We start from the raw sequence: 14,939 nt of genomic DNA on the forward strand, positions 1-14,939 counted from the left end.
AGCACTACAGAAATACGATATGATTGCATGGGCTTCAAAATACCCAATAAAGTCGTTTCTTCAGAATGCATAACCTTTCATTGTGCTGTCATCCTACGTTTTTGAATTCTCATGAAATGAACCCACTGTGACAATAAACGCCTTGTGTTGTTTGTTTTGTGTTTACTTCAATTCAGAGAAGAATTGAAGCAACCACAAACGTGTTTATGCGTGTTTTTTGTTCTTTTTTTTTTTTCTTCTAGCGGTTGCATCATCTCACCGAGCTGAAACTGGTCCGAGCTGTTGCTGCACGTCTGTTGCACTTCCTCGCTGTCCCATCCAAGCGGATAGAGCGCGCAGCCGGATCCAATGAGCAGGCCTAGAAAATGAGAGTAGACCGCAGGTTAGTGAGAAACGGGAAGATCTTGGTGAAAAAAGGTAGACCATAATCCCCTTCTCTGCCCGGGGATAGAACAAGACTACAGCCTATGATCGCACAGAATATTTGATAAAAAAGAAAAAAAAAAAAACAAAACAAGAACACGCGCGTAGGGAAGAACCTGCTGGTGGATCATAAATTAAAAAAGCTTTTCCCGTAATGAGCGAAAACCCAAGCCTCAGGAGGGCGCCGAGCATCCTGGGAGGTGTGTGGAAATGCACGCTCTTTATGTGTTGCCTTTGAGTTTGAATTCAAATGCTCGACAATGTACACGATCCCAGACGCTCCCAGAAGCTCAAAATTCTTGTTATCACCTTGTTTATGGCGACACAATGAGAGATAACGACGTGAGTTGAAAATGGAAAAATGGTGGACAATCCTCCATTACCAAGCGGCTGAATTACATTTGTGTAGCACACAATTTCTTGACAATATTTTTGATACAATATAGGCTGGCAAGTTGTTGAAGAGTGAAGACCCACTATCCCTACATAGTTTATTATTTTTTTTAACTGTTCAAGCACTTAAAGGAGGCATTCTTCCATATTATGCCCCCTTTGAGTTGATGCATTTCCTGGAGGTGAAACATGTATGCAAACTTATCCACAGAGTCTATAAAGTATTACCAAAAAAAAAAAAAAAAAAATCTTACATAATTCCAGCTCAGGATCAGAGAGGTTCAAGGGATTTTTTTTTTCCAATGCGTGACAACTTAACCGCATCTCCTTCCTAAATTTCAACTTTGAGCCAAGCATCACAGAAAAAGTGACACGCAGGGGGATTGGATGTAAATCCTTGTGCAAGCAGCCAACAGAGTGCAAACACACACACACACACACACACACACACACACACACACACACACACACACACACACACACACTCACACACACACACACAGTGAGATGCTGTGGCGTTACATAACATTATCAAACGGTGTTTTGATTAAAATTTGCCACCGTAAAGAGTGAAAGGCACTGCCAGCCAGCCTGATAATGAATTCACGATTAATATTTAACAATATCACGGATTCCCTTTCAAGTGCAACAGGGAGAGACAGGGCCACATATAATCCAACTGAATTTCCTTACCACGCACGAGAAGAAAGGGCAGGGGGGAGGCTTTGGAATACTCTAAGTAGTATACTGTGATTTTTTTTTTTCCCCCCTCGTCAAAAGATTGGCTTTGATTTCAGGGCGCAAAACAATAGAAAGGGTGCGGCTGCGCTAACCTTGCGTGGTTTCAACATGAGGCCACATGAAGAGACGATGGCTTCTGACAAGACAAATCAAACGCCCCACCTTGGTGGCTTGTTTGTTGCGGCTTAAACAGTGCAGCGGTACACAAGGCCTTTGGTTCGCAGAAATTTTGCATTTACAAAGACCAACTAGATTGTCACACAGTCGAGCATAAACATCTTCCAAGGCTAAACTTTAAAAACAAAACAAAAAAATCATAGAGCTGAACGTTTGGTATCGAACAGACTACTTCCTGGTTTGTGCTTGGACCACACCTTTCTGCCCCCCCCCCCAAAAAAAAAAACAAAACAAAAAAAAAAAAAAAAACAACAATCAACCAAACAACTAACTGACTGGCTGACTGACTCACTAACAAATGAACCGAGTAAGATTGCACCAGCCGTTGTTTGTTTATATTTTCAGTGACAAAATAGAAACTGGCAGCCCTATTTTCTTTCGGAGGCCACACCTTATCAAAGGTGCTTCCTCTGAATCCAAAAGAGGCGTTGAGCTTTGGTGGCATGATCTCACCATCCCCGAGGACAAACGCGACACCCTCCACTTTCTGCCAAGGTCAAGTGCCACGCATCCCGGACGGGTTTCTTTGTTTATGGCTTTATTTTCCGGACCACCCCTGTTTACCAACTGTTTCAGAGTCCTCCTGTTGCCACCGCGACTGGCCCTCACTTGCTAGTCAAGCCAAGAAGCTGGACAAGTTCTTGTCAGATTGAGTTTCAATTGATCTCCATTATCAGAGCGACTATCTCCGGCCTTAATGGCTTCTCTGAAAAGCCCGCCGCGTGAACTGGGAGAGACTTCCATAAATGGACTCCATCCCTGCCGAACACACGGATCTTTCTTCATTTGCCTCACATTTCATCACCATCGATTCGCTTTTCATGTCACATTTCAACCCGCGGGGGAAGTTCATTGTCCCATCTTGGCTTCTTTATTCCTCATCCTTTTATTTGGTGACCTGATGAAAAAGTCTCCTTTTCACAGCCTGGCACCATTTTGATCACAGTGCGAGGTCGAGAAGCAACGCAATTCTTTGCATACCCCGACAATACCTTGCAAAGTGAGCACTGGCTCTGGGTATCAAACTAACTGACCGACCAACTATCAAACGAAGGAACGAATTTAATGGCTTATTAAATAACGAACAAACTAACCAAGCGATGATTGGACAATTCATCTAATCCATCGAGCTAGCGAATAATCTATGGATCTAACAAAATAATTCACTGGATTATTGATTGGATGAACGGACTAATTTAACCATCTTTCGAGCAAACTAACTAACTAACTAACTAACTAACTAACTAACTAACTAACCAACTAACTAACTAACTAACTAACCAACGAATTGTTTGTTACCTAAAGAAACAAACAATTAGCCCCTTTCTTCTGTTGTCAAATAAGGAATCGAACTCTTGAGCTAACAGACTAACTAGCTTACCGGTAACTGTCGATCCAAACAATTGACTGAATCACTCACAATTTTTTTTTTGAGGGGGGGAAGGAAAAGTCTCCTTTTCACATTGCAGAAGAAGCCAAGAAGTGACACACTTCTTTGCGTCGAAACAATACCTTTCAAGGTCAGGATTTGCCACTTAGCCGCAGACCATTTGGAGACGTGACCGAATAGATCGTAGTCATGTGGGAGATTTCCCATTTTGGTCGCGAACGGAATGCTACGAGATAACTCCTGGGAAGAGAAGGCGTGGTCTGAAACCTCCAGTCGGGCAGCCTTGACGGGCCTCGAGTAGAGACACGTTTCCCCGCCTTTTTCAAATGCCGCTTTAATTCCCGCGGGCAGCTCGCTCGCGCTTGAATCGGCCCACGCGCTCAGTGAGGCTTACCGCGCCCGTGCCGAGTATTCTGTCTGCTTTCGGGGATCTAGAAGACGCGCTCCCGGCGTCAGATCGGAGGCTGAGCGGGAATGCGGAGAATAGAGGGATTTACAAGTGTGAAGCGAATCAACGTGTGAGCATCGCAACACTTCTCGAGGTCGTTGTCCCAGGCCTGGCTGAAGTGTTCTCACAAGGAATGTAACAAATGATCAGATCAATGAGCACGCTTTGCTCAAACTTTCCCATTAATCCATTGGTACCAACAACTAAATCCACTTGTAAAATTTGGTGTCAACAAAGAAGATTTTGAAATCTTCTTTGTTGACAAATTGACAAAAAAAAAATCCCCTGAAGAAATCATGGAAATCGATCAAATTTGTTTATGGAGTTAATCTTTTGCCTTTCTAAAAATGTTCTGATCACAACTTTCTTCTGGAAATGATGCCTTTTATTCTGGAAAGGGCACTTCTGCCCCAGGGGAAAAAAAAGCCTTTTTGCTTTGATGTACAAATGGGACCTAATTCCTGGAATAATATGCCTTTTGTTCTCACCCCGACCCCCTCCCGCCTCCTCGACTTTATTCAGGCAAGGAAGACAGATTCATGTGATGGTACGTCACAATTCTCGGAGCTTTTAACTGGCCCGCAGCGAGCAAAGTTAGCAAGGAGTTATTGGTTTATTCCGTTGTGTTGCATTTAAAAATAAAACAGCTTAATTTGGTAGCAGCTCTTCTAAATTGTCCATAGACGTTTATGTGAGTGTGAATGCGTGTTTGTCTCTGCTTTATGTGCTGCTCACCTGCCACCCTGTCGAAAACAAGCCCGATAGAAAATCAATGGACAGACGGTAACTTTGGAGTAAAAAAGCCAACGTGGCACCCTGCTCGTGTGTTGGCTGTTGACATGTTGCCATTCAGCAGCTCATTTTATCACGTGTCAACATATCAGTCGCCTGGCATCTGACACGAGCGCGCAGAGAGTGTGTGTGTGTGTGTGTGTGTGTGTGTGTGTGTGTGTGTGTGCGTGTGCGTGCGTGTGTGTGTTATGTTGATCTGTTTCAGCGTCGGCGCTACAAGCATTCTGTCAAGAGCCGTTTGAATCTAATCGCAGCGCTCATTTGTCAGCGCAGTTCCGCGCTGTAGACGCTAATTAACGCATGCGCCACTTACAGCGGGAAAACGAGCTTCTGGTTCATTAGGCGGCAATTAAGCAGAAACAGCAATTTTGTGGGCAGTACATGGGCAGAAACTGAGCAAGAGGGATACTGTATACATTTGGAAAGTCTTAAGGGTGGTGGAAGGAAGACCTGCAAACACAGTGGTTTCAAATGCATTTTCTTGGCGGGCACATCACTGTAGGGGCAGAGCTTTGTCGCGGCCAAATGATCGCAACTCACCTTCCTCTGTTGAAAGGATTTGTTCCAACCTTTTCCCAATTTCAATGTCAGAAACCTATTTTCAGCAACAAAAAAAAAAGCACTCTCTTAAATTGCCCTCTTGTGCCGCTGCCTGCTTTGGCCACCTGGGGGCAGTATAAGAAAGGCAGACAGACTGATGGATAGTGTGGTTTTTGGTACACTATGGACATCTCAGGTCATCATGGCTCCTTGCAGAGGATAAAGTCCACATGACTGCGATTACTGTCATATCGAATGCCTAAATGTTTTGCTGTACCGTCTAGGATCAAATGTCACTTGATTCACGCGATATATAGGCCCCTCCCATTGCATGTTAGCATTAGCCTTAAGCTGTCTGACTAAAAGCTAGGCTGTGTTTGTTTTAAATAGACAACGTGCAATTTTCCCAATGTTAGCTTGAGATTGACGGAAACATTTAAGAGCAAAACGAATTTCAAACTGGAACTCATTGAAAATAGACACCGTGTTCAAACAGCAGGATCAAGATATTTTATGTCCGTTTCACTTTTTCTAGCAGGGCCTCGCGGCGACCTTGGGTGTGTCTCCTCAGATTTGAAAATTGCAAATTGGACGCTGTCCACATTCCGTTCCCAAAGACGTATCGTTAAATAAGCAGAACTAAAGGATTCAAGCGAAATTCCTCCGTGGGCTGTCGGCTGAAATGATGTATGCGCACCCTTTGCTCGTAAATGTTCGCACTCACGCGCTAAGCCGCTGCCGGAATTCCAAACATGAACGACGTCGGAGGAGAACGCTCGCAGAGGGGATCAAAACAGCCACGAGTCGTGGTTACCAAGCTTTCATGACATCGACTGTCCTCATGAAAAACATGCACCTGTTGCTCTTTGAAGAGTCATGTGGGAATCTCAAAATCGTAAAACTTGACTGAATTTACGGAGACCAATTCACCGCTGTCTGCAGCCCGGAGAATCTGTTCTCAATTAAATCTCCCCGATAAATAAAGGTACAATAAAAATGGTCATTCACCGAAACGTAATTCTGTATAAAGATCAGTAGTTCATAATTCCCTACGCGTCTTATTAGGTCATGAGTGGCGTGTGGCAAATTGACACGGAAAATGAGCAGGCTCGACTGCTTAAATGGGTGTAAACGAGACTCTGTAAGGAAGTCACCCGGGGAGGTGGGGGGGGGGGGTATCAAAGCCACTTTTCATGTTAATAGCGCCCTGAACAAGTGGTGAATCTTTCGATGTCCCCTTCGCAGACATCAAAACGCATTGGTGGTGACAGCGAGTGTGAGTCACCACGGGAGCTTATCAACCGCGCAAACTTCTTTTTCAAAAGACAACGCGGTAGTGCTTCAGGGATCCTCCTACGAGCAAGCGTACAAAGTCATGTCGGTTTGTTTTATAACGGCTTGTGTTTCAAGTGGTGTGTTAACTTCACAGGCGCGCCGGCTAGCCTTTTTTACCCTCGGGTGGGGAGTAAGGGTTGGCAAAGCCTTACGCATCTCTCGCTAACATGATATTCCCTGAACACACAAGTGCAAAAGACTGGAGCGCACTGCAAAATATTTGTTGTGTGTTGACATGATGGCTTTTGCTATTAAAAGCAGCTTGTTGTTATACAATGTTGCATTGGCGGAAACCATTTTTTTTTTCCTCTGTAGTTAGCCTGCTACGTTAGCCTTCCTATCAACACCCGCATTAGGATATGAACATTTGTGTCTGTATTTATTGATTTGCACATAAACAACAAAAACAATATAACAAGGCTAAACACGGGCTTAAACCTTTTGTCTTTTTCAAAAGCCAGCCCGCCGTGTTAGTCATTTTCTTAAAAACTAAATGCTAAAATGCTTTTCAGTTTACTTGAAAGGTTAATTGCCTCTGGAGCTAGCTTACTACATTAACTTTCTTCTGAGCACCCGTGAAAATATGAAATACTAAGAGACGCTTTTAGCTGAGGACTAAACCTTTCTTTTTTTCTCATTTCCTCTTAGCCAGCCTGCTAAATTAGCCATCTTCTTCACACGCATGTTAAAATATTTATTCTATAAAAACTATGTAACCCTTACCGCAATACATGATGATAGCTGAACGGCAGTCTTTCCCAAATGTTTTAAGATACATCCTGACTCCTGACTGATTAACAGCCAATTTTAGACTGAAAATGTTGACATTTTAGCTTCTTGTACTTATTAGGAAGTGCATCAAATAAGGCTACAAGATCATGTTTTTTGGAGTCATGTGCAGCTATTCCGACATTGGAGTACCTTTGGTGTGCGGCCCAAATAACAAAACAAAACAAAACATGTTAGTTAATGCAAGAGTAACACAATAGGGGAGCATAAAAGGAGAACCTAAGCAGAACTGAACTGCGCTTGTGTGTGCCTGACAGCATTGTGTCGAATGGATACACTGCATAATCAAATATATGCTTGATCCTGTGTACTCGGGGATGACAAGCTCTTTTTGCTTCGATACGTTGAAAGATTGAAAGCAAACAGGAGTCGAGAAGGGGCGGCTCATTGAAATTCACTCTGCAATTTCACCTTTTGTCGTTGTTGATGCTCAGCCGGTAAAACGGCCTTTGAAAAGAGCGGAAATAAATGCCGTTGTGTCATTTTTTGGAGCTGTGAATTACCTGAGACATGAGTGAGTTGAGTTTAGAAGCACATTGAATGCCCGCATCTTCCATCAACTTGACAGTACCTAATTCGCCCATTTGCTTTTTTTTTTTTTTTTTTTTTGGCCGGGTGGGGGTGTATACTCTGTTTTTTAGCATTTGTAGGCAATCGCAAATTATTATTCATTATCATTCACTGAACCGAGGTTTATTTTTGTTGACTCAATTCACACTGCTTAGTTAAAGTGACACAATCCTGATTTATTTATTTTTTGGCTGTCAAATGGGACAATTTGAAGATGAGGGAAAAAAAAACAAGATGCTTGGAATCTTTCCTCCTCCGTCCATTCTTTTTCTACAGTGCTTGTCCTCATTAGGATCACATGTGTTTCTTGAGTTTTTTTCCTGACCACAAGATGAGGATTTTTTTTTAGCTCGCACGAGATCCAACAGACAACACATTCCTCACAAATCGTTCTTTGAGCCGACAGCAATTGTCCTAAATAAGACCAAACATGGGAAATCTCATTTCTCTGAATCTCCTCCTTTCTTGATCTTAATCAATCAACATCTCAACTGCAACTGACTTTATTTGACGTGGCTATATCGACAAAGTCAGGAGTATTCAGTACATTAATCTGTTTTCAAATGCAGGGAGTCGAAGCATAACGTCATTACAGAAATACTAAAGTAAGTCGAGAAGTGTGGAAACAACCTACTTAAGTCCACCGTTGGAAGCTATCCAGATGAGAGTTTATTCCGTGACCAGTGAGATGATAAATTAGTATGTGAAAGTGCACCCCACCTCGGGTGATATGTTCCTCTCAAAGTCCGATTACAGGCTGCGTGTTATGATAAGTTGTTTTGATAGACATCTTCTGTAAAGTGTTGAAAGCCTGGAGGCAAACTGACGAAAAGATCAGGAGAGCTAAAAAAAAAAAAAGAAAGAGAGTGATGAATGTAGAAGTAGTTACATAGGCAACGCCCCGGATTGTTTGAGATGAATGTCTGCTCTTTCCATTCTCCCCTCCCCCCAGCACCAAACCTCAGGGAAAATTCCCAACACTACGGGAATAGTAGAACAGCTGTGCGACGGCACACAATTCTCCTAATCAGAGAAGAATTTTTCATAAAAGAACCGTTTTGAGCCAATGGCACTTCAGAGAGTACAGACGGAACACCGCCGCCTCCCACACACATATGGCTTCCATTAAAGCCATGAATGAATTTGACTTTCAAAGGGGAAAAAAAACATTTTTGTACTTCACACTCCACAAAATCTGAAAATAAATCAAGTCCGATCATAGTAAAAACTGCTTCCGACCGCATATAAACAAAACAGTTTACATCCGCCGATTCACATTTCGGCATTCGCAAATTGGACTATTTGTGGATTTTGCTTTAAAACTTAACATCTGGTACTCGCCGATACTCACCTCTTCATTGTTTTTGCGCCATCTGCTGGCATCTTGGTGTCAAGTTGTGTGAATTCACACGTTCATTTAGACATACGTAGTGCTTTGGCCCCTTCATGTGGCATCGCTAGGCAATTACTAATCATTTTGAGTCGGATTCAATTCCGCAGATTTTTGCTCTTCTCTGCTATATCGCAGAGAAGAGCAAGAGAGGAATATCCTTCTCGATGGTGGAAATCTTCACTTTATCGTGGAAACCCGTTTTTACTTATTTATTTTTTTAATGGGCTTTTACAATATTATACATTAGTGTAAATACTGTATAGTATTGAACAGATTCAAATTCAGTAAAAACCATCGGAAATCATGAGGTGGGATCACAAAAAATTCACAAAAACCGCCAAAGAAAAAGCCATACGCACTTGGGTTCACTGAATCAAATTCTCTCAGTTCAAACTGGCTGGTCCCCCCCCCCCCAATAAATGTGACGAATGTTGTTCAAATAGCTAATATGGTTCATTTTTTACCCTCCAAACCACTAGAGGGCAGTACATTACCAGAAAGTAGTGGCTCATGGAGAAAGTCGACAGTAAGTTTCAATAATAACTGAAAGAATGTGAAATATAACTTGGAAAATACATGGCACCATTTTTGTACGCACCTAATCTCTTTCGGTCGTTGTTGACTCGGACGTAAATTCAGTGTGCCAGATACAATTTTGAAGAATCACGAGCCTCCTCCATCAACCTAGCGCTTTATTACACCGCATTCTTAAAAGAAGCGGGCCAAACTGTACGTTACAAATAAAGTCAATTTGCACAGGATTAGAACGTATTACCCATCGGACTCAACCGGCGTGCGACAGGTAATTTGCGGCGGAATTCCACTTTAAATTTGCAGGCGGAGCAGACTTGCATCAGGATCGCAAGAATCAACAATCTAACTCAATTACACCAAATAAGCGCACCCCCACCCACGCGCAACCTCAGGTTTTATGAGTCCTGTGCAAAAAGTAGCTTCATGACAATTCATCAGTATTCATGAACGTGAAGGAGTCTGCTGCTTAAAATGAAAGATAAAACACGGTTAAGCCCAAGCGCCGATGAATTAAGACTCGCCGTGGTGTCGCTGTGAAAAATGGCAAAATTAACTTTGAGCCGCTGATGTGCTCGAGAGCACTACTTGGATAACAAAGGCTGGATTTTACGCACCCTAAGTCCAAGGGCCTACTTCCCGTTTCCCATTTTTTCGTTCAATTTCCATGTCTAGTACTTTCATCCCTTGCCATTTTACGGTTCCATTTTTGCGGTCTCGCTGTCACTTGAATTTTTAAACTGCACAAAATGAATTTTGTATTGCGGATCTTTTGCCCCATTCATCGATTTTGCTTTCTTCATCTATTCCAGATTTACGTAGCAATGAGCCAAAAGAATGAATACATAAAAGACACAGAATGTCCAAAGTTTGCAATCTCTCTCTAGAGAGACTCGAAAGGGTCACCGCCGGGCATTCTGCCACCGGCTCCTTTGATTGAGCCGTAAAACCGTGTCCGTGGACCTGACAGGACTTAGGTAAAAGATGAAGTGTCTGTTGGGTCAAGATGAATGTCACTGCGTGCAACCTCAGGCCAGTGGTGCTGAAAGATTTATGGTATGTTAGCAGGATAAACAGGCACTGGGGTTGGCCATTTAACGACGGTGGCAGGTCGAAACATTCCCATTTCCCTGACACAAATGGCGTGACAGTTTCAGTCACAAAACAGAAATCTGAATGACACGTGCGCACTATTAATTCATTAATCGATCTTTCGTAGGACTCACACTGACCCGTGAGAGGCAGCCAGGCTGCCACCGGGCAGCCAGGCTGCCAGAAACTCCAAAGTAGAAGTCGTTGTAGAAGCAGAAGAAATAGAAGAAGCTAGGCTAGCTCTTAGCTTAACTGGTCACTACATTATGGCAGAAAACTAGTCATTTTTATCATTGTAAATGACTGGTGGGACATTAAATAATCAATTGTCTTGCAATTAGCATAGACATCAACATTTTTTCATAACAAATTAGGCGTCTTTGTTCTATCTATGCCAGTGACATAGTGACAAGCATCAACAGTAAATGGTCTTCCACAAGATGGCAGAAGATACATTCAGCCTATGTAGGCATTCATACAGGCGGAAAAAAAAATCATCTCACGCTATCTTAAGGCTAACATTTGACATACGCTAAGAGGAATGCTAGCATGTCATGGGAAACGCCGTACACGAGGCGAACTGAAATTCGCATGGACGTTACGGTGATGAGGAACCTTCAAACAACTGCGACTTTAACGCACTCGGCGCCGCATCACATACAAACAGCGCATACGACAGTACTCTGCTCTGTGGGAACAACGAATATAAGGGGGTAAGGGGGGGAGTCTTATCTGCCTCTTCATCTTGCTCTTAATTATGCCGTATGTCTACAAGTCATCATCAGTGCCACCTGGAAAAAATAAAACATCGAAAAAAAGCGCCTAAAAATCTGGGATATAACGCAGGAACACCCGATAGGCTTTTTGGACAGTTTGGTGCTGTCCGAAACGCTGACCGACCTATTTAAAGAAACATTCCTAATTTCATTCCCTCCACATTGGGTGTGAGCCAAGAAGAATTCATTCACGTAAGATCCCTCACCCCCACCTTTGCGAACATTCTTAGACATTTTCCTTTCATCCATGCGAGAATAAAAATAAGAAATAAATGCATATGCACATGTTCTACAATCTACATTCCTCGCCCATGTCGTGCCCCCTTCCGGCACGAAGGCTGCCTCATTAGTATGCCGTGAATTTATTAAGGAACAATGGCGGCTGTCTGGCAACATGGGAGCGAGCGCTTGATAGAGTAGAGGTTCAGCATTAGTGGGTCAACGCCCCGCCTCCCCCCGTCCACTCCCTACCAACCTAAAGCTGAAGGTCAGCACGTCCTTGGCGGGGGTAGTGATGTGGCGATGTGAAGCGCTCTATTGTCGGACGGATGGCTTTGTGCGAAGCTACGCGAGAGCTTGACTTTCAGCCACAATTCACTCGGCAAACAGGAGGTTTTCCCTCCTCCTGGTGAGCTATAAAAAGATATAAATGGGATCAGACTTTGCCTGAAGACCATCCACCGTAAAAATGAGATGAATGAACGGGGGGTGGGGATGGGGAACGGCTGGAAAGGCGCTAAACGGTTCCTACACCAGGGAGGTGAGATTCGGTGCAGCCTGGCCAAGCCGGCCATGCATCACCACACTTCAGCCAGATTAATAGAAACAAGAAAAGAAAGTTGCGCTTGAAACATTTGAAGCAGTAAATCACAGGGGAAGGGAAAATACCGCATTACGGGGGCCCCGGCCTACAAATCAGATTGACTTGGAATTCCTCCCGGTGCTACGCTGTCCATCAGCCTCGGAGCTTCCTGCTGTGCTGAGACTGAAAACGAATGAAGTGATGATTATTCAACATTGGACATTTATCTACCAACAGGGGAATTCCATTCCTGGAGAAATTGCAAGTGAATGCAGAAGAGCCGAATTAATTTAAATGGAAAAAAGTGTTGAATGTGAAATTGGGGGGGGGGGGGCACCCATTAAATTTGGGAATTTTGTCAAGGATTCTAAAACAACGAATAACGCATTTTGTATTGAAAACAACCACGTAGCTGCCAAGAGGTCGACAACAACGCTGAAGCAGTTTCAAGAATCGAAGCAAGTCTACTTTGCGAAATTCTCAGAAACAATGCAAAATGCCTCAAACGAGCGAATGAATAGCATCGCTGTCGCAATGTCAACAACGCAGTGGCCCTCAACCTTTTTTGTGTCACGAGCCGGTTGAGACAACTACAGGCTGTTCGCGGACCGGCAACCATTATTTTGTTGTTGTTGATCAGTGGTTGGGGACCACTGTCATGACCAACTCATATTTGAACGCAAACCGAGGAGAAAAACACTTACAGGCATAGAATCTTTATCCTCTGCGAAAGCGACCAATAAACTGCAACTTACTTAAGATCGTCTGTATGTGTTGCACCTCCCTTTGCTGTTTATTGTATTGCTCTCATGCTCTCAGCCAGTTGTCAAGCATATCTATCTTACAAAGTATTTTCCATCTATTTTTTTTTTTTTTTTAATATCTAAGTTGAACGCCCACATCTAACCGGAGTGACTTCCTCCGCCGACGGAGACGTCACCGGCGCATTCTCCATTTTACGCCTCCCAATTTCCTCCTCGCATCCTCGTCACGGCTGAGGGGAGACGCAGCCTGCACCGCTCGCGCAATAAAACTAATTACCAATAAAGAAATATGACAATAAAGGAACGGATGTGCTCTCGCAAGCAGCAGTCCAGAGAGAAACGTGCGCCGTGTCCTCAATGACAATTCCATCATCCTACGCCGTCGACTCACTCCGGAGTCGGGAAAATGAACGTTGTCAAAGCAGGAGATGATCTTGGGGAAAGGCCGCCGTGCCTTCTCAACTGGCCACTCGAGTATACTTTGAAGGCGGCAGAAACCGTCAATGATATTTCTGTGCAAATAGGAATAGGAGGGACACAACGGCAATGGTGAGACACTTAAAATCAATGTTGACATTTCCGTGTTTGGTGTTACATTGACTGAGAGCTTCATTCGTTCCGTGACCGCGATCATGTCAAATCATCTTTCCCCTGTTGAAAGTGATGGAAATGCCATTATGGCCCTTCCAGCCAACAAAAATGTTTAGAATGTGCTCTTCGGCAAGAAAAATAGCACTCTAGAATCTTGCACTTTGTAAAAACACACGTGACATCATTGAAGAGATTGTCAAGAAATTCCAAAACCTTTTGCTTCACTTCAATGGACACCGCACCGGACTGGTTCTTCTTGGTATCCTCTGGGGCACTATAATACAGAGGCATGGATAAACGCGGAGACGGTCACAGATTCTCAGTAAGCCCCAGTGAGAGTAGTCATTTATTGCAGAGGATAAAGAATGTATGTAGCAATGTGAAAAGATTTCTCAAAAATGACATTCGGTCAAAATGCTGCCACTTGGACCCGAGTGTAACGCACATTTGAAAATCAGATGAGGGTTTTTTTTTTTGTTTTTTTTTTTGTGTCTGGAAAAACGATCTTTTTGTGGTATCGTCTTTTGAAAATGAGCTCCAATAAAAAAAACAAAAACATCTTCAAGTCAGAGTTACACAGTATAACTACCGGTATGAATTTATTTCATTTCGTCTGCTTTTCAAAAAGCTTAAGAAGAAACAGGCATTGCTAATAAATGCAAGTCAAATAGAAGGCGTCCACGTTGGAAAGGACAAAGAACTTCCCAGTTCATCCACCCGAGGAATCCTTCAGCTGAATCTGCAATTTTTTTCCAACTGCGGGAAAGCAATACCTTGGCGACAATGGGCCGTATTCATGCGCGGGTCAAAAGGAGGTTGTTCCCGAGTGATGCGTATCTGTTTCATATCCACGCCCTCACACCCGCGTCCGGCCTAGCTCGATCTCGGCTAAAACTCTTTATCGACCCAGTGCGTATTTGTTGACGTTGCAACGCGCAGGTAGACATGTCAAACACCAGCGAGTGCGCGAGCATGATAAGGTGGAAAGGTTTACAGCGACGGCGGCGGGATTAGACGATACCCACGGGGCTGCAGATGGCACACAAATCCTCAGCGTCGTTGCGGAAAGGTCACAAAATACAGCAAAGAGACAGCTATTCCCCATCCCCTCCAGCGCGCCCCATCATTGCATTCTCCCCCCCGTAGGCGCTCATCAATCCTCAGAGCACAATCATTCTTTTCAGCGCTGTGACAGAGAACAGTGTAGAAATGTCGCTAAATGTCAAATAGGAGCTGAGTTTTGATGTCGCTAAAAGACTCGGTGGCAACTGTAGAGGAGGCTGATTGTGGGAAATTAACTTCTTTATACCTCTGGTGCCATGTTGTATATACACTATATGTGTGTATACATACGGTATATGCGTGTGTGTGTGTGTGTGTGTGTGTGTGTGT

Source organism: Hippocampus comes, unplaced genomic scaffold (assembly GCF_001891065.2).
Source record: "Hippocampus comes isolate QL1 unplaced genomic scaffold, H_comes_QL1_v1.1 scaffold194, whole genome shotgun sequence".
NCBI classification, from domain to species: Eukaryota; Metazoa; Chordata; class Actinopteri; order Syngnathiformes; family Syngnathidae; genus Hippocampus; species Hippocampus comes.